This window comes from Acanthochromis polyacanthus, chromosome 17, assembly GCF_021347895.1.
Source record: "Acanthochromis polyacanthus isolate Apoly-LR-REF ecotype Palm Island chromosome 17, KAUST_Apoly_ChrSc, whole genome shotgun sequence".
NCBI lineage: Eukaryota > Metazoa > Chordata > Actinopteri > Pomacentridae > Acanthochromis > Acanthochromis polyacanthus.
In genome coordinates, this window is record NC_067129.1 from 29,380,412 (window position 1) to 29,400,793 (window position 20,382).

Here is a 20,382-nt window from a genome sequence, read left to right on the forward strand (position 1 = left end):
ATTTTTGTCCCTTGCAGTGAATGGAAGTGTGATAAAGTACTCATGTATAAAGATCAATATTAGGGGGGGTTTGCATGTTTCAGTCAATTGTGTACAAATTGCATGAGACTTAGATTACTAACATTTTGGCGTTATGATGCTTGATTGTATTTTTCTAATACACTGTGATACTTACAAATCTGTGCATGTCTTTTCAGTGTATTTCAGGGAGTGGCTGAAAAAACAGAATGTGGAATAAGCAGAATTGGAAGCCAGGGTGGGAAAGGCTGGACGTTACATCACCGAAAAAATCATGGACATTAATAGACAAAACACAAAGGCCACTTAAGTGGTGAGTGTCTAAGTCCAAAACATTTCCAGTTGTACAGTATATTGCATTTTCATGTTTTGGATTTTCCTTGTTTAGGCCCATAGATGTGTTGTGTGTTTATTTGTAATCTTAGTAATTCATCTTATTATATAATATTATGTAATATATTTCCTAATGTTTGTTACCTTATTGTTATTAAACTACATTGTCATGAAACCTCAAATTGTCTTCATTGAACAGCAACTTGACATTAAGAAACATTAAGCACGTGATATTTTTACAACTTCTGGTCGCAATCAGCATTCCAGCATCCCAACAGAGACTAATATCAACAGGTATGGTTCTGCTAATCGGCATAAAAGATTAGTGACCATAGAATAGAATGCTTGACATCAGTATTCCATGATAGGACCACATTACCAGCTTGCCATTATTCTGTGTGGGCAATAAGCCAACAGCATCTCATACAGGTGACACAGCACTACCAGCATACCAGCATGGTATGGTAGATGCTGGTCACCAGCATACCAGCATGCCATGCTGGTGACCAGCTTCAAAACACAACAAATGTTGGTCTTCATGCTGGTAACCAGCATGCTGGTCCTTGCTGTTTTTTTCAGCAGGGCGGGCTAATATAGCGTAACATTATTAGCTTAAGCTAAAGGAAGCTCATGAGCTAGTGGAACAGCAAGCTAATATAGCACAGCACAACATTATTAGCTTAACCTAGAGTCAGCTATTTAGCTAGTGCTACAGCAAGCTAATATAGCATAGCATTATTGGCCTAACCTGAAGTCAGCTAGTGGTACAGCAAGATAATGTAAAATAATATTTTTAGTCTAACCTAAATTCAGCTAGTGCTACAGCAAGCTAATATAGCATAACATTAGTGGCTTAATCTAAAGTCAGGTAGTGTTACAGCAAGTATCTAGTCAGCTAGTTATCTAGTGCTACAGCAAACTAAAATAGTATTATTAGTCTAACCTAAAGTCAGCTTGTTCTGCAGCAAATTAATATAGCACAGCATTATTAGCTTAACCTAGTGTTAGCTAGTGTTACAGTAAGCTAATCTAGCATAGCCTAATTAGCTAAATGTACAATCAATTAGTGCTACAGGAAGCGAAGATAGCACATTACTTTGTTAACCTAGAGTAAGCCAGTTATCTAATGCTACAGCAAGCAAATATATTGTAACTTATTAGCTTAATATAAAGTAATTTAGTGCTACAGCAAGTTAATATAACATCATTTTATTAACCTGACATAATGTCAGCTTGTGCTACAGCATGCTAACATATTGTTAACCTTACCTGAAGTCATTTAGTGCTACAGCAAGCTCATATAACATAACATTATGAGCTTAAACTAAATTCAGCTAGTTAGCTAGTGGGGCGGCAAGCTAACATAGCATCAGTGTTGCCAACTTAGCGACTTTCTCGCTAAATCTAGCGACTTTTCAAAGCTCCTAGTGCCTTTTTTTTTGTCAAAAGCGACTAGCGACAAATCTAACGACTTTTTCTGCCGTTTTGGAGACTCTGACAGGAAAACTCGGCTCATTCTGCAGTTACTGTTTTCAACAAGCAGCAGGTGCTGCTGTGAGCGTCTCCTCCTCCCAGAGCACAGGCTGTCAGTCCAGTAACCCCACAGCAGTCTCAGTGAGGGGAGGGGGAGACCCACATCACTCCGCGGCCAGACGGCAGATGAATCGCGCATGCGCAAAGTCCCTACAGATCCCATCCAGACTTACGGAGCCATATAAACGAAAATGTTTCTTCACTGTCATGCTAAAATAAACCACAGCATTTAGCCTCTAGTGAAAAAACATATTTTGGGTGTTTTATATTCACTTTTTTGTCTATTCCACAATGTTATTCCTCTCTCCTACAGCGTTAATTACAATTACATGCAAACTGGGAAATATGCGACTTCTAGCGACTTTTAGGACAGCCAACAGCGACTTTCCTTACTGAGGAGTTGGCAATAGTGCATAGCATTACATTTGTGGCTTAGCTTAAAGTCAGCTAGTTTTGCACCAATTCACATCTTATTAGCTATTATTAGTTTAACCTAGAGCCATCTAGTTAGCCAGTGCTACAGCAAGCTAATATAGCATAACCATAGTAGCTAAATGTAAAGTCAGTTAGTGCTACAGAGAGCTACAATTGCACATTATTTTGTTAATCTGGAGTTAGCCAGTTAGCTAGTGCTACAGCAAGCAAATATATTGTAACATAGTAGCTTAATATAAAGTAAGTTAGTGCTACAGCAAGCTAGTATAACATAATATTTTTAGCTGTCCATGGGTGGAGTTTTTTTTCCTTTTCTTTTTTTCAAACTCACGAATAATCCTACATACCAATCTCATGTTGACAGTAAATTAAATAAAATTTTAATGTGCATTCTTTTACCACCACAGAAGCCTTTTGTGTACCATCAGAATATTACTGATACTGACTTCAGTATGTTTTAAAGATTAGTAATGCTGCTGTCATCCAAGAAAAGACCTGCAATAGAAACTGACTGCATGATGGAGTGCTTTATACTCTGGTTTATGCTAATGTTTAAAAAATGCATATTCACGCTCTGCAAACAGACAGTGCAGGTCAGCCTCCACCCCTGCATCGCACCGCTGTGTACATAAACCTGCATCGTGTTCATTTCCACATCTACTTTAATTATGGTGGGGTCGGGATGCAGGCAGAGCGTTCGGCATCATTAGCTCCACCTTGATTCGTCTCTGGGTGGTTCGGGCTCCGTCTGCTAACTCATTACCTTTTGTGTTTCTTAGCAGGGCTGTTTATGTGTTTATGGGGCCACGGGGCTGGAAGTGCTGCTGCATGACGCCATCGGCATCCACTGCGACAGGGAGAAAAACACAAAGTGCCATTTTATAATCACTCTCTAAGACGAGCTCGCCGTTACAAATTGCCACTTTTTGCGACGACAGAACGCCTTGAAGGAAACCCCTCCGTTTAGTGTCTCGTGCAGAAAGCTGCAGTTATTATCGGTCCCCTTTAATTGGAATTTACTTTTGGAGGAACACTCCCCGAGGAACATGGCTTCATTAACATCGGTAATAGCAAAAATAAATGTTGAGCCTTTTGCTTCGTCTTAATAAGGTCATTGTTAGCCTTGTCCTTATCAACGCCATCGCCTTCCTCTCCTGACTAATCATTTATCACCTGCAAAGGAGAACAGAAGAAGAAGAAGAGCTGGAGGGGCATCTGAAGAGACAGGAAAGAAGTGAGAAAAGGCATATTATTACGTGTTAATAGCTTTCCCCGGGGAGCAGAAGGCCCATTTGCCATTTCAGCTAATGAAAGGAGTCGAAAGAGTAGAAGGTGTAAAGGACGAAACGAGGAAGAACACACGAGGACAAGAGTCAGATCCCGATTTCACCCTCACATCTTTAAACTTCAGGGTATCAGACCACATGTGGTTATTCCTTTTAATTAAAGTCTAATCCATTTAAAACACCCTTTTCCATGTAGCACAGTTCATATAGCAAATGCAACTCAAAGTCGTTGAACAAAAAGGAAGACTATAGTAATATAACATAAGAATGACACACACACAAAAAATAATCAATAGGTCTGATACTAGCTACTAACATTAAATGTGAAGTGACCAACTGTTGTATTTTATACAGGAATTCTTTTTCTGAAACCTCAATTTTTCGTTAAAAATGTCACAATGTCATTAATTATGGCTTTTAATCTTTTTTTCTACACAAAAGGAAGTGAAAAAATAATCTTGAACTGTTTTCACCATATCAGTATCAATAATAGGATAAATCTTGCTTCCCATAACCTGTTAGCCATTATTCTCTGCAAAATACACTCCTCAAAAAATTAAAGGAACACTTTGAAAACATCATATTTTAATGCGGGGAAAAACAAACTGGATATTTACATTGATATGGACTGGTTAATGTGTTAGGAATGAAAAGATGTTTGATGGGAATGAAAATTATCAACCCCCCAGGAGGGCTAAATTCAAGACACCCCAAAATCAAAGTGAAAAACTGATGTGGCAGGCTGGTCCATCTTGTTGAAATTCCTTGGCAGCAACTCAAAATGGTACTCAGTAGTTTGTATGGCCTCCATGTGCTTGTATGCAGCCTGACAATATCGGGACAAGCTCCGAATGAGATGATGGATGGTGTCCTGGGGTATCTCCTCCCAGAACTGGACCAGGGCATCACTGAGCTCCTGGACAGTCTGAGGAGCAACCTGATGGTGTCGGATGGAACAAAACATAATGTTCCAAAGGTGTTCTATTGGATTTAGGTCAGGTGAGTATTGGGGCCAGTAAATGCTGTCAATTCCTTCATCCTCCAGGAAGTGCCTGCATCTTCTTGTCACATGAGGCCAGGCATTGTTGTGCACCACAAGGAACCCACCCACTGCACCAATGTAGGGTCTGACAATGGGTCAAAGGATTTCATCCTGATACCTAAAGGCAGTCAGAATGCCATTGTCCTGCCTGTAGAGGTCTGTGTGTCCCTCCATGGATATGCCTCCCCACACCATCACTGACCCACCACCAAACCGGTCATGCCGAACAATGTTACAGGCATCATAACATTCTCCATGGCTTCTCCAGACCTTTCCATGTCTTTGACATGTGCTCACGATGAACCTGCTCTCATCTGTGAAAAGCACAGGGCACCATTGGCAGACCTGCCAATTCCTGTGTTCTATGGCAAATGCCAGCCGAGCTCCACGGTGCCAGGCAGGTTGGACCCTCAGACCTTCCTCATGAAGTCTGTTTCTGATTGTTTGGTCAGAGACATTCACACCAGTGGTGTGCTGGAGGCCATTTTGTAGGGCTCTGGCAGTGCTCATCCTGGTCCTCCTTGCACAAAGGAGCAGATATCTGTCCTGCTGATGGGTTGAGGACCTTCTACAGTCCTGTCCAGCTCTCCCAGACTAACTGCCTGTCTCCTGGAATCTCCTCCATGCTCTTGAGAATGTGCTGGGCAACACAGCAAACCTTCTGGTAATGGCACGCATTGATGTTTCATCCTGGAGGAGTTGGACTGTGTGTGGAACCTCTGTAGGGTCCAGGTATCGCCTCATGCTACCAGAAGTGACTCTGACCCTAGCCAAATGCAAAACTAGTGAAAAACAGTCAGAAAACATTAGGAAGAAAAAAAATGTCAGTGGCCTTCACCTGTAAACTCATTCCTGTTTTGAGGGGTTGTCTCATTGTTACCCCTCTAGTGCATCTGTTGTTAATTTCATGAACACCAAAGCAGCTGAAGCTGACTAAAAACACCCTCTTTAACTTACTTGACCAGATCAGTATCCCACATGTTTGACTGATTTGATGCAATACTTAGATTAAAAAGTATTCCTTTAATTTTTTGAGCAGTGTAATAAAATGTAGTGATAACTTTAAGTTACAGCTAATGAAAGGTGTCATGTTTACCTATTTTTGATACCAGGCTCATCTTCCAGACCTGATTCCTTCTAATCAGTTGACCAATCAGTGCAGTACATTCTAGTAGACACCAAAATAAATTTATAAACCTATAAATGTGCATAATGTGGGCTGGTTGTGTTGACAAGCAGAGAACACTGAGGAGGTTTAGCTAATGATGACAAAGACTTCCGTGGCGGTTAATGACTGCAAAATATGTGTATCGACACCCATTATTGTGTGTCCAGTCTTTGGGGTTCAGTAATCATCTGCTTTCATTCTCAGCTGTCAAGTTAGGGTTTTAGATTATTATCTTGTAGACATAATTCACTCTGTGTCAAAATTGTTTTCTGACACTTTCAAATTTTGAAAGAATTGAATTAAAATCATGATCATTCCTGCATGATCATTTTCCTGCCCTATTAAAAAGACGAATGTTGGATACTGAGATTACACATGCTACCATTCATTATCATTAAAAATTATCCTAAGGACGAAGGTTAGGCTGCCATATGTTGGCCCCAATGTTGAGCACTTCAGTTTTGTTGCCTTTAAGCTGCAGAACGTTTGTGTCATCCGCACAATTATGTTATTAAGGCAGTTTTTTTAATTCAGCTAGTGTCATCAGGATCAAAGGAAATATGTAAGGTAGTGTCTACAGATACGGACCCATATCCGTAGCCGTATCCGTAGCCTGTGGGCTACGGATATGGCACTTTCCATTTGCCAGACAGATACGGACCCGTACGCGAGTCTCGCGAGTCACGAAGCTGCTAACCACTGCAAACTGTTTAAAGGTAAGCAAAGGTTAAGGTTAGGGTTAGTGTTAGGGTCAGGTTTAGGGTCCGTACCTGTAGTACCGATGCTACGGGTCCGTACCGCTAGCGTCTACCGGGAGTCACGTGACCAGATCTCGCGTATCTGATTGGCAAATGGCAAGTGCCGTATCCGTAGTCCAGACTACGGGTACGGGTCCGTATCTCGAGCAACAACCAATATGCAACAGTGTATCGTCAGCATATGGATGAATATTAGTTTCATGCACACTGATGATATTTTACTGACAGCATACAGAATAAAAACTTTGGATCCCAGAATAAATCTCTGTGGGACACCAAAGGTAACCTCAAGTTTAGATGACATCAACTCATGTTAACTTTGAAGGGCTCTTTAAAGCTGAAAATGTCTTTTATAGACTGCTTAGACTGCTTGTGTTTTGCTCACATTTTACCTACTAAAACATACTTCTTTTGCAGTTCTGACAATAAAGCTTCTAATTCTACAAACAACCCTTAGTTTCACTGGCAAAGTGTTGGTTTACTGAGTGGCATGTAAGCACCATTGTTCATTTAAGCAAATAGCAGCAACTGTCCTTTAGAAACAAGTTAACTATAAATGAAATCTTTATTCATCCTACAGTGGAGAAACTTGAAAAGAGGATAGAAAATGAAAATGAAACCAAAAATATACAGTGGAACTAGTTTAGATTTTCTCCTGCTAAATTTATGGAGTAGCCTTTTGTATGAGCCTTTATTTCATCCTACTGGGCATAAATTGCCAAACTTCAACACTTGTTTGGAGCTTAAGGAAATAAAGCAACACATAAAAACTAAAATGGGGGAAAAATGGCAGCAGGTGTAAATGCTTCTCAAAGGAACCAATCACCAAACACTGAGGGTGTCATGGAAAGAAAAACTCTGAAATGTGAATTCACACTGTGCATGAAACTCCTCAGTATCCTGCTGGATGTGGCTTTAAATTTTGCTTTTTGTGTCACTCGACACTCCCAGTACCTGCGAGGCATGCTGTTAATGGCTCTAAATCCACTGAAAAACTGTGCGCTTGTTCTCCGTTCAGGTTTGTCGGTACGATCGCCGCCTGAGGCTCTGCAGCAGCTCAAAGCTCAGCGAACAGCTGGAGCTGCCCTCAGCAAAACAGCCTTTTAAACTCCATCCTCCTGCTCTGTGTGTTGATTCAGTTCAGCTTTTTACCGCTCTGACATTTGACGTTTCACCAAAGCAAGCAGCAATAGTTGAAACAACGCTAATAACGGAAACGTACACGTTTTCTTGTCCTTTCAATCTTTTCACTTTCCTTCTGAAACATAAATTTCTTCACCCCTCCTCTCGACTTTCTTTTCTCTCGTGTGCCTGCCAGGCCTGAAAATGACTCCTGCTGAACAAATGAATAATATCCATGACGGCGCAGCTTCAATTCAGCGTGTTACTGTGGTTTTACGGTGCCCTCCAGAATTATTGGTGGCCTTGGTAAAGATTAGCTCATTACTTTTACAGCTTTTTGGCTCGTCTTCACCAAGGGTCCCAATAATTCTGGAGGGCAATATATTTCTCTCCCTCCTACGACTCTTTTTCCTTCCTATTCTTCCTCTCAACACGCCGCCTTATCTGACTTTTTAAGCTTATGCATTATTCATTGACTTTTTTTCCCTCTTAGGAAGAAATTTTATTTCAGAAATGAGCAAACAATAGGGATTTGATTATCTGCAGAGGGCTGAGCTCTGCAGAGAAGTTTTTTTTTTATTATTATTTTAATTCGATCAGTGCATGTAGCATGAGATCTCTTGCAACCTCTATGTTCAGTCAAAAGAGAAGCTCTGACTGTGAGTTATAGACCTCAGATGATCTTTTGTGTAAATTTTTAACAACTTTTAACTTCACGAGGAGGCACCAGACATCTGCAGTCAGTAAAAGATTGTAAAGCCTTCTGCTGGACGAGGGAAAACATCATTTCAACTAACTATGGCTTTATTTAAAAGCATTTTTGTTTAATTATTTCTTCTGAGTTCCTTTGCTTTGCTACAGGAATTTACACCAGACCATGGGGTTGACAGCTAACTAGTCATCCAGTGTACTCTGTTTGTACCAATTTATTATTTATGTCCCGTTTTCTTATTTTAAAAACCCCTTATTATAAAATTATGAGATTTTTAACTCGTTTAATTACAGTCACACACTCACATTATAAATGAACCAGTTTCGGTTTGTTGTTTTGTTTTTAAAACCATTAACATGTAAATTCATGCTTTTTTCTGTGATTGTAGAAAGTGTGATCTGTAATTTAACAAAACTGGGGAAAACAACAGTTTTCAATACCAAATGTGCAGATTTTTCTGTCAAATAAGGGAAAGTATTCATAAAAATTAATAATAAAAAATACAAAATAGTGCAATGTTGTGGTCAAATGTAAAAGAGCAATTACTTTCAGTAAAAATACTGAATTTTGATATAAACATTATGTACAGTTCTGGCATCTTTTTCATTGTTATGTGAATTTTGTGGATTAAGATTTATTTTCTGTGATTCCACTAGTTATTATGTGTAATTTATTTAAACAGGGAATGTCTGTCAAATAACAAATTAGTTTGCAACAGTAAAGTTTTTTTTTTTTTTTTTTGTAGTTCCACATTGCCTGGCTTTTATTGGGTAAAGGCTTAAAGAAACAGGGTACAGTAAGGGGAAAACAATGTGTTTTTTAATTTTAAAGCATGAGTTCACACTTTAGTAGACCTTTAAATTAATTTAGAAATGTACAAAATATGGGAGAGAGCACCATGACAAAGACTTCAGTGACAATTAATGACTACAAAACATGTGTATCGATGTCAGTTATTACATGTTGGGTTTCAAGTCTTTGTGGGTTTCATTAATCTCACAGTTTCATCTTAATTTAACATTCATTCTCAGCAGTTTTACCTTCAAGTAGAGATTTATGAATAATGTTTAAGTGTAATCTCATAAAAATGTATTTAAAATTTCAAAATTTGCCAGTTTTTACCAAACACCGTATATATATATATATAAGTGGGTCAGTAATGATTAAATTGTGATTTTAGCTTGTGAAACATTCAAATAAATACCCACTGATTTGGATCAATGCAAACGTATCTTTAATGAGACTCTTTTTTGGGTCTACCTACATTGCAAACATTAAACATGACAGAAAGAAGTGAGTAAATTGTTCTTATAGTCAGCCGGTATACTTCTCCTTCATGTTCTGTAAACTCATTTTTTCCTCCGTCAGTGAAAAGGAGGGTTTTAAATTAAACTTCAGGAATTTTCCCCTAAATCATCCATTCCAGAATAACCTTCCTCAGCCGCTTTAATAATTGCGCTGCAGAGAAGCAGCTTTAAATCTTGCTAACTGAGCAGCAGGAGATTGGGAAGATGTGATGGAGTTCACGGGGGCAGCAGAATATTTTGTTGGAGGAATAAATTAGCAGCTTCACTCTTTGGTTTTGTGCCAAGGTGTCTGGAAATTCATCCAGTGTCTTGGACAGACAAGTTCAGGATGTTATAATGGAGCCGCTGTATTTTAAGGCCAATTAATTTTTAGAAGAAAAACATTCATCAGGAGGACGCCGCCGCCGGTATTCATCCACGCAGCAGGGCTTTCAGTTATACATATTTATGTATTTAAGGCACACATTTCAGTACTTGTATGTCATGTTGGGGTTTAATATGCAAAGATTTTCTTTCAGTTTTATTCATTTGTTCTCATCTCTTATCAACTGTGACTTAAAATTATAATAACCTTTTTTTCCCCCAAGAACTGCTCTCGTTTTTCTTGGATAAGATATGAGGATCTTCTTTATTAATTCTGCAAGTTATCCACTCAGAACTATCTGAAAGGCTGCTTCAGGCTTGATAGTAGAGTTTTCATTGTGTTACAGATGGTCTTTAAACACATCCTTTGAGCTAAGACGAGCAGTCTTTTTGTGCTGCAGCGTCACTGAAGCCATGGTTTTGGCCACAAAGTTTTGTCAGTTTTGCAGACTTTGTGTGAGGTATGAACCATATGGGGTATTATTCTTTGTGTTGTTACTGTTTTCACAGTTTAGCTTTAGCTGAGTTCCATCCACTAATCTCCAGCAGAAACAAACTGTAAAAAACTAAATCATGGTCGCAAAGATATGTTAAGAACAACATAATACTGTCATAATAACAAAAATAATACATTTTTAGTAGATTCAAAAACCGTAAACCTCAAATTTTATGGTAGCACATGCAGACAGTTCAAAAAATATAAACAGAACATAGAAATAAACTAACAAAATATGGAAAAAATAGCTGTAAATAAAACAAACAGAATACAGGTTTTTGACGTGGATGTTAGATACAGTTTTGACCTGTTTTAAGGCAAACATTTAAATTAATATTACTTTCTTTTTGATTGATTTTCCTAAATACAATTTCTGATCTAACAAAATCTACAAAATAATAATAAAACTCATTTATTATTTTCAGTCCTTAATGTACATAATCTTTCTGTTAAATAACAGCATATTTTTGAAAAAAAAATGCTTTGCTTTGCTTATTTAGATGCAGTAGAAAGAGTGCAGGTTTACTATCAAATGTTGCAAAATACTGATTTTTTAAATGGATTTTTTCACCTTTTTGCATTTTTTTCTAACATGTAAAGTTTTACTTTTTCTGTGAATTTAAGAGATATCTAAAATTTGACAAATCTTGAAGTAAATTCTTGGATTTGTTGACTTTTCATATATATCTTTGTGGAGTTATAGCTTTAGTTTTAAATTAGTCAGGTTAATGTCCATCATTAACAGCAGAGTAGGGTCTTAGCCTTCATGTTCATTACAGTCGGGTAAAGTTCTGTTTTGCATCATTTTGTAGAGTTTTTGATCTTCAATTTTCTCATAATGTTCATTCTTCAAACCATCACTTAACCACTCACCTGCTACAGTGTCTTCTTCTCTGGATTCCTTTTCTGGATTTACTAGTCACTAACTAACAACGTGTTATAAATTTGTTCCATTGATCTCATTCATTTTAACATGACCTTTGACACGGCTCAGTCCTCGTACAAAAGGAAACCAGATTGTTTACTGCAGCTTTCTCTGAGATGCTCAATCTATTTTCTTGTCGTTAAATGCACTTTTATGATCTTAATGTCTACTTTATGTTTTATTTATATGATTTAAATGCATGTCTTTTTCTGAATGTTTTCTTTGTCATTGTAAAGCACCCTGAATTGCCTTGTGTATGAACTGTGCTATACACATAAACTTGCCTTGACTTTCTTACAAATACAACCGATGGAGTTGGTAGAGTTAAAGCCAGAGGCGATCATGCTCTCGTTGCTCTACTCACTCCTACTCCTTCACCACCTCGGATGTTCTCAGTTTCACACTGCAGATTTGATTAGAGTTAAACAGCGTGGATTTTATAGATTGTGCCCATGAAAGTCACAAACAGGATGACCTTTCTAAGCCAGTGAAGCCATGAAGATGTGTTCATCAAACTTCCATGAGCCTTTCACAGCATCACAGCATTTGAAAGAATAAAAAGGTGGTCAACTCATCTGATTTCAATCAAAAATCTGCATAATGTTGTCCGACTCGTCACGGGAATTATGTCTGTGCAAACATCTGATCCATAATACAGAAATGCAGGATAGAGGGTAAGAAGACCTCTAAGCAGGATACTGTCCTAAAAAACAAAAGGTTGTTGGACCAATTTATAAGTATTTAATTCACTGTTAAATTCAGTTGCAGCTCAGTTTTAAGGAAAGTCAACTTGAAGTTTCTAATTTTTATAACTTCAGTATTTACCCAAACAAAAACAGTAAAACACTGTTTTGTACTTAGACTTACTGTAGTTCCTTGTCTTTACTCTGTAGTTCTACTCAAAGAAAGTGGCAGATAAGTTGCAGCAGAAAATCTCGACATAGTGATGAAGAGTAGCATCATTTTTTTCACTTTTGCAAAAGTTAGAATACCATAGAGACAAAATGTAATAATAAGTTGGTAAATTACAAAAATATTTGAAACAGAACTTTATTTCAACTACAGACCAAAGCAAAGTTTCACTAGAAACCCTTAGGCATTTTTCAATCCACTGGAAATCGATGTTTAAACTATATATTTAGTCATTTAAGACAAAATTTCACACATTGATATTATAATAATTTCCTGGTGACTTATTATAACTATAATAAAAAACGAATACTTTCCTAATCCCAACGTTAACCACACCTTAACAAGTCTGAAATGTCAATGATTTATGACACTCCTTTTTTTGTCCATGTGGAGGAGGCGTCCTCATCATGTGATGTTTCAATGCGCTAAGGTCCCCATATTGTGGGTAATACCTGAACACGCACACACACACACACACAGACAATACACTCTGAGGCACAAAGGCGCCACTGCAGGTTTCATTTATTTTGCTTCCTCTCTCCATATATTTTTAGTACATTATTTAACACGTCAAGAAATGGAAATGTGAACAGGAAATTATGCATCACACGGTTGTTTCCTCTTTCCCTCCTCTTAAATCCCAGCAATAATATTGCACTTGTCCTCTGATTTATTATGTACGGGTTTGAAATTGTGCAGCGACTCCATAGCTCAAAGTGATTAAGCTTCCTGTATGAGAATATCGATGCACATAGGAGCTGTTTTGCATTATTCTCTCTAAGATTTCTGTTGCAATACAAATATATCAGCTTTCAGTCGTTTGTAGGGTTCACTATTCATTTAAATTTGGTTTTATGAAGTCTTTCATTCATATTTTATTCATAAACAGAGAAGAAAAGGCTCAGAGACAATATTAGTTTTGTAATAATAACATTATTTATGAAGTGTCTCTTAAAAAACACTTTACATGACCATGACATTACAGCAGAAAACCAGTCAGGCCAAACAGTGAAGCATAATGTGGGGAAATGGAGTAAAAGTGTGAAAAGTGAAATAATAAAAGCACCAAAAATGAGGGAAAGAGTTGAAGACACAACCTTTTTAGCATCTTTAAGGCACATTTGTACAGTGTGTGACAGTGTTGAAGATGCAAAAAGGATCTACAGTGAGCTAAAACCTCTAGCATTTCTTCATGACTGCGAGTTCAGTAGTTTTACAGTCATTTGTTTCATCGAGTACTTCATTCAGCTCCTTCTTCACACCTCGGCTCTACACCACCAACAACACCTCTCCTCCTCCCCCCATCCTCCACCACCTCTGGACTCCACATACAGCCAAACCACTTCAGACCTGTGGCCCTCACTTCTCATCTGATGAAGACGATGGAGAGGATCATCCTCAGGAACCTCTGTCCCCAGGTGAGCTCTAATCTGAACCCACTGCAGTTTGCTTACCAACTGAACATTGGAGTGGATGATGCAGTCGTCTACCTGCTGCACAGATCGGTGACTCACCTGGAGGACATCAGCAGCACTGTGAGGGTCATGTTCTTTGACTTCTCCAGTGCTTTCAACACAATCCAGCCTTCTCTGCTCAGGGTGAAGCTTGAGGGAGTGGGAGTAGACTGTCACCTGTCTGCTTGGATCATCGACTACTTCACCAACAGACCACAGTAGGTGAGGCTTCAGTACTGTGTGTCTGATGTAGTGGTCAGCAGCATGGGGGCCCCACAGGGGGCAGTGCTCTCTCCCTTTCTCTTCACCCTGTACACATCGGACTTCCACTACAACTCTGGGAGCTGTCACCTCCAGAAATTCTCTGATGATGCAGCCATTGTTGGGTGTGTGTCTGATGGGGACGAGCTGGAGTACAGGACGGTCATCTCTGACTTTGTGGACTGGTGTGAGCGAAACCATCTGCAGCTCAACGCCAGTAAGACGAAAGAGATGACCATCGACTTCCGCAGGAGGAGGACACCTCAGACTGCACCGGTGAACATCCAGGGTATGGACATTGAGATAGTGACTCATACAAATACCTGGGTGTTCACCTCAGCAACAAACTGGACTGGTCACACAACACAGAGGTCCTGTACAAGAAGGGCCAAAGTCGTCTCCACCTGCTGAGGAGACTGAGGTCCTTTGGAGTGTGCAGGACTCTGCTCCGGACATTCTATGACTCTGTGGTAGCGTCTGCTGTTTTCTATGCAGTGGTCTGCTGGGGAGCAGTGAGCACTGGGAGGGACAGAAAGAGACTGAACAGACTGGTGAGGAGGACCGGCTCTGTGCTGGACTGTTCCCTGGACTCCATAGAGGAGGTGGGTGAGAGGAGGATGTTGACAAAGCTCACATCCATCATGGACAACCCCTCTCACCCACTGCATGACACTGTGAAGTCTTAAAGTAGCTTTTTCAGCAGTAGACTGAGACACCTAACCTACAAGACAGAAAGCTATCACAAGTCATTCATTCCATCTGCCATAAGATTTTATAACACCAGCATCACTGGCTGATGTTTACATAAAACTGGACTCTGTCACATCATCCTTTACCACATAATCTGCACAGTTCTTGTGCTATTTGAGTCTTCTTGTACTTCACATCATTCCATAAGCCACCTTTCTCTTCCTACACTCCTGGACATATGTGATTGTGATTATCATTATCATTATATTGTTGTTTATTGTTGCTATTGCTGCTCATACTGTATGATGTGTGCTGCTGTAACATGGGAAATTTCCCCGGACACGGGGAGTAATAAAGGGTTATCTTATCTTATCTTATTTATTAATGTGTAGAGGATTTCCTTAAAATAACAAACTAAAAATAATGTTAAAGTTAGAGATGTCTCAATCTATCAGTTAACTTTTAACTCATTGGTATCAACATGAACCTAAACTTGATCCTTTGTTTGAATCAGTTAATGCTACATTTACCCTCCAACACTACATTTACCTTCTAACACTGTGTATCAGACAGTGTCATATCAGATCTTTATAACAAGGTTCCCGAACACCTACAGACCATTAAGGAACTTAAGCAGAAATGCAGATTAGGACTTATTATCAGCAGAATAATAAATATGAAATGACTTGACTCAGATCAGATCAATTCATATAAAAACTTCTTCATAGCATGTCTAAAATTTTTCCTCTGGCCATCTAACATCTGCATTTTTGTCTCAAACTTGTTGCAAGTTGTTGAAACATAATATTCACTAACTCCACGCTCACACTTCTCTCGCTCTGCACCACAAAGGTCACGCTAATTAGCACAAAATTTTATGAGAACGTGTGCCCTTTTTGATTCCCCAACTTCTTCCTTATCAGAAAGAGAGGCAGAACCCGGCAGGAAGCCTTCGGCGATTGATTTCCTTCCTTATTTGTCGTGTTTTCCTGTCTGCCCTGAGGGAAGCTCAGGTAATCACAAGTGCCGCTTCAGGCGATATCGTGGTTGAAGGAAGGTTTGTTGTTATTTAGACTATCTCTTATTCATCTAATTTGCTCCCGCAGGTGCTTACGGTGGGTTCAGGGTTCAAGGCTGGACTACATTTAGTTTTTTTTTTCAAGTGAAGTGAATTACTGATAATTTCTCTACAGTGGCACATGTCAAGGAGTTGGGATTTGTCAGGAACTTCTCCAGCTTCTTGCTTGGTGGTCTTACTTATTACATAAATATACACATGTTCTGTAAACAAGGGTGGTTCTTGAATGGGTTCATCCACTCACTCCAAATAAACTTACATTTTGAACTACTTAAATTAAAAGATGTGTTCTTAGCATCTTGTAAAGTAAATTATTTGCTCTTAACTTAGACTTGTAGAGTTTCCATTTGTTGTCTTTCCAGTAAGTCGCCCATATGACATGTATATCTCCAAACCCCAAAACCCACTGATGAGTTTGAAAGACATGTTATTGTTCATTAAATGTCAAAATACACACATTTTTTTCAGAGCCAGCAACTGTAAAACCACCTCTCGTCTAGACATGCAATTTTGTTAGAAATCTTGACCAAATGTAAGCTTAAAATCATGATATTTCATCAAAATCCCATTATTCTACATGTCTCAATAAAAATCACAACAAACTGAGCATTTAATACAACCAGATTTTGTATAGAAAAAAGAGACTATGTTCATACAGAGCAAGTGGGAGACAAATACGGAAACAAATTTAAAATATAGGTGAGAAAATAAGCTTAAGACTTGTTTTGTTTTTGTTTTTCCCCCAATATTGACAATAATTGTGGACATTTTGAAAACACAGCTTGTATGTGTTAATTCCAGTTAGACTACCTTTTTTATTAAAAGAAAAACTTATGCAAAAAATCAAGAATTTGCATTCTCACTACTTAATGGTTGTTCTGTTACCATAGAGGTGCAGGACTTTATATTGGTGTAAAAAAGTAGGACAGAAAATGCTTAGAAACTGCTTGGGTTGAAGAAGGTTAACTGCAATTCGATTAGCATTTAGCGTGCTAATAAGTAGCAAACATACAGTGTGCATTTAGTTATTATGAAATGATGCCAACGTTAGTCCTCTGGGGACCACAGGTGTCTCTTTAAAATGTCCACAGCATTCATAACCACTGGGACAATTTGTGACTTAAACAAAGCACCTTGGCCTCATTATTTTCATGCAACATATCAGGACACCTATTGTGTGTACATCTTTGATCAACATCATTGAATTTCCCTTCGGGGATTAATAAAGTTATTGTATTGTATTGTATCTGTAGAAAACAGTATTGTGTCATGAAAACAGAAGCAGCACAACAAACAACAGATGTTTTTTTTCAAGAAGAAATTGTAATAAGAGACTTTTTTGTCCAATGAGATGCAGTTCTATTAGTGTAAAAGGTCTTTAAGTGCTTGAATATGTTGCCAGATTTGGTTTCCATAGATTTTATTGGACTCCACCAGGGCTGCACCTTGTCTCCGATCCTGTTCGTGGTCTTCATGGACAGGGTGTTGAGATCCAACTGGGTGAGGAAGGTATCTGGTTTGGGGGCCTCAGGATCTCATCTCTGATTTTTGCAGATGATGTGATTCTGTTCGCTTCCTCAGACCATCACCATCAGCAGCACTGGAGCGGTTTTAAGCCGAGTGTGAAGCAGCGGGGATGCGGATCAGCACCTCCAAGTTCTATGCCGGAAACAACCGGTTTCTGGCATAGAACAATTAACATTGTTCCCTCCAGGTTGAGGGGGCAATTGTTTCCCCAAGCGAGGGAGTTCAAGTATCTCCGGATCTTCTTCAAAAATAGAGTGTGATATGAACAGGCGGATTGGTGAAGCATCAGCAGTAATGACGGCGTTGTACCAAACCATCATGGTGAAGAGGGAGCTGAGCTGCAAGGTGAAGCTCTCAATTTACCATCATCTACCTTCCAATCCTCACCTATGGTCATGAGCTCTGGGTAGTGAAAGAGGAAAATTGTAGATACAAGCGGCTGAAATGAGCTTCCTCTGCAGGGTGGCTGGGCTCAGCCTTAGAGATAGGGTGAGGAGCTCAGACATCTGGACGGAGCTCAGAGTAGAGCCGCTGCTCCTTCATGTCTAAAGAAGCCAGTTGAGATGGTTTGGACATCTGATTCGGATGCTTCTGGGAGGCGTCCTTTGGAGGTTTTCCAAACACATCTGTCCAGGAAGTGGTAGACCTAGAATTCACTTGAGGGATTATGTATCTCATCTGGCCTGGCCTCGGGATCCCCCCAAGAAGAACTGGAAAGCGTTGCTAGGGGAACGGATGTCTGGAACGACCTGCTTCATCTGCTGCCTCCACGACCCGGCTCCGGATAAGTGGAAGAAAATGGATGGATGGATGGATGATTTTATTGGGATTCAGCTCCTACTTTCGATGCTGTTATTAGATCTTGTAATCAGGTTCTTGTGAAAATATTCAATAATAAAAACGTCTGCAACGTTGAGATGATGGTTTTAAAGTTTCTCCATTTCATCAGCAGACTCACAGTACAGCAAAGTTTGTGAGACGGTGGTGATGCTGCACATGAAAAATTAATGTACCAAACCTATGCAAAATTCATGTGCTGCATGCCAAGGAAACATTGGTTTGCAGGGTTTGGGGTTATCTCAAAGGGTACATCGTGCCGTACATATGCTCAGCTTCCAGTGGACTAAAACATAGTTTAATATTCTCTGACTTCCTTATTTACCCACAGAAATAAACAATTTCAGTATTAGAAATCCCAAGCCTCAAATACAGACTTCATTAAAGCCCGTCTTGACTGCTTTGGATATAATATACAGCACCATGGAAAAATAGGAAGTGAAGCTAATTCTGCATTCCACAAGTAGAACATGATACCAGCAGTGGAACATGGGGGTGGTGTGATGGATGGACTGATGGAGCCATGAATTCTGCTCTCTATCAGAAAATCTACCGTCAGTTCATGACTTCAAGCTCAACACCAATGGACCCAAAGAACATAAGTAAGTCCGTCTTTGAGTGGCTGAAAAAGAACTACAGTAAGGTTCTGGAGTCAAAGTCCAGACTTCAATCCAAGACCTGGAAAGATGAATTCATGCTCAAAAACCATCTAATGTGGCCAAATATAAACTTTTCTGCAGAGAAGAGTGGACCAAGGTCCCTCCATGGTGATGTAAAAGACTGAACATAAGCTGGAACAAACATTTAACTGCAGTTCTTGCTGTTATTTGGTTCAGGGGGGCAATTAATTTTTCTCAGGGACCATTTTAAAATAATTCTTCAATAAACCATAATTTAAAAACTGCATTTTGTATTTTGTGGATTGTCTCTGTTCAGTATTCAATAAATATAAATATTATTTTGATGATCTGGAACATTTAAGTGTGAGAAATATGCAGGAATAGAAGATTTGTGCAGGGGGGGCAATTAATTTTTCGCAGGGGCGATTTTCAATAAATCTTTAACAAACCACAGTTTTAAAACTGCATCGTGTATTTTGTGGGTTGCCTCTGTTTCATAGTCAATAAATTTTAATGTTATTTTGATGATCTGAAAAATTTAACTGTAAGAAATGTACAGAAATAGAAGATTTGTGTGTGTGTGTGTGGGGGGGGGGGCAAATACTTTTTGACAGCAGTCATATAGGTTTTGAATAAATCTTTAATAAACCATAATTTAAAAACTTTATTTTGTGGATTATTTCTGTGTAATATTCAATAAATATAAATATAAGTTTGATGATCTGAAACATTTAACTGTGAGAAATATGCAGAAAAAGAATATTTCTGTAGGGGGCAAATACTTCTCCAGATCTTCAATAAATCTTTAATGAACCATAATTTAAAAACTGGATTTTATATTTTGTGGGTTAACTCTGTGTATAATTCAATAAATATAAATAGAACTGTGATGATTTGCACCATTTAATGGTGAGAAATATGCAAAAATAGAGGATTATGTGTGTGGGGGGCAAATACTTTCACAGGGTGACATCGGTTTTCAATATATCTGTAATAAACCATAATTTTGAAACTGTCTGTTTATGGTTTTTGTGAGCTATCTCTGTCTAATATTCAATAAATATAAATCTTAAATTGATGTTTTGGAACATTTAACTGTGAGGAAATATGCAGGAATAGAAGACTTCTATAGGGGGGCAGATACTTTTTCTCATAAATGAAACAGATTTCTAAAGGCATACAAGTTTTTCTTGCACATATATCACTGTAAACACTCTCATGCTCTGTTTTGTCACAGCCTTAAATAATACATAACAGAGAAAGATTCATGCTTTCAGTTAATATAAACTCCAACCTCAGACATCACATTGAAATAAAAGCATCTACAGTATACTTCACAGAAAATCTGCTCACAGCATCAACAGTTGGGCGTTTAAGGGCCTTCTATGTCCTCACTGACCTTCACTGGATGTTGCTGCTTTGCTTTTTTGTATTCTGCTGCAAATCTGCACTGTTTTCATGTCGACTTTTGGACTTTGCTGTCTTTATTCCTGGTGTTTTAACTG